General features: G+C 40.8%; 1 non-coding gene across 1 annotated transcript; it reads left to right on the top strand.

Annotated features, from left to right (window-relative positions):
* The first annotated feature begins 691 nt into the window (after nt 1-691).
* LOC112787771 (small nucleolar RNA R71) lies at nt 692-799 on the top strand. The gene has a single exon (XR_003195164.1). It is a non-coding gene; the product is annotated as a small nucleolar RNA R71 (small nucleolar RNA).
* The last annotated feature ends 215 nt before the right edge of the window (nt 800-1,014 follow it).

The following is a 1,014-nucleotide window of genomic DNA, read 5'->3' as shown; positions in this document are numbered from 1 at the left end:
GAGGGATTTCAGTGATCCTTTTACTCAGCTGGCCCACTTGTGCTTCCAGATTTCTAATGGAAGACCTTGTTTCATTCATGAAACTTACAGTGGCCTTAGATAGATCAGAGACTAGATTTGCTAAATTAGAAGCATTTTGTTCAGAGTTCTCTGTCTGTTGCTGAGTTGATGATGGAAAAGGCTTGCTATTGCTAAACCTGTTTCTTCCACCATTATTAAAGCCTTGTTGAGGCTTTTGATCCTTCCATGAGAAATTTGGATGATTTCTCCATGTTGAGTTATAGGTGTTTCCATAAGGTTCACCTAAGTAATTTACCTCTGCTATTGCAGGGTTCTCAGGATCATAGGCTTCTTCTTCAGAAGATGCCTCTTGAGTACTGTTGGATGCAGCTTGCATTCCATGCAGACTCTGAGAGATCATATTGACTTGCTGAGTCAATATTTTATTCTGAGCCAATATGGCATTCAGAGTATCAACTTCAAGAACTCCCTTCTTCATAGGCGTCCCATTATTCACAGGATTCCTTTCAGAAGTGTACATGAACTGGTTATTAGCAACCATGTCAATGAGTTCTTGAGCTTCTGCAGGCGTTTTCTTTAGGTGAATGGATCCACCTGCAGAAGTGTCCAGTGACATCTTTGATAGCTCAGACAGACCATCATAGAATATATCCAGGATGGTCCATTCTGAAAGCATGTCAGAAGGACACTTTTTGGTCAACTGTTTGTATCTTTCCCAAGCTTCATAGAGAGATTCACCTTCTTTCTGTCTGAAAGTTTGAACATCAGCTCTAAGCTTGCTCAGCTTTTGAGGAGGAAAGTACTTGGCTAAGAAAGCCGTGACCAGCTTATCCCAAGAGTTCAGGCTGTCTTTAGGTTGAGAATCCAACCATAATCTAGCTCTGTCTCTTACAGCAAAAGGGAAAAGCATGAGCCTGTAGACTTCAGGATTTACGCCATTAGTCTTAACAGTATCACATATCTGCAAGAATTCAGTTAAGAACTGAAAAGGAT

This window comes from Arachis hypogaea, chromosome 20 (assembly GCF_003086295.3).
Source record: "Arachis hypogaea cultivar Tifrunner chromosome 20, arahy.Tifrunner.gnm2.J5K5, whole genome shotgun sequence".
In the NCBI taxonomy this organism is placed as follows: Eukaryota; Viridiplantae; Streptophyta; class Magnoliopsida; order Fabales; family Fabaceae; genus Arachis; species Arachis hypogaea.
This window is presented reverse-complemented; position numbering and strand designations above follow the sequence as displayed.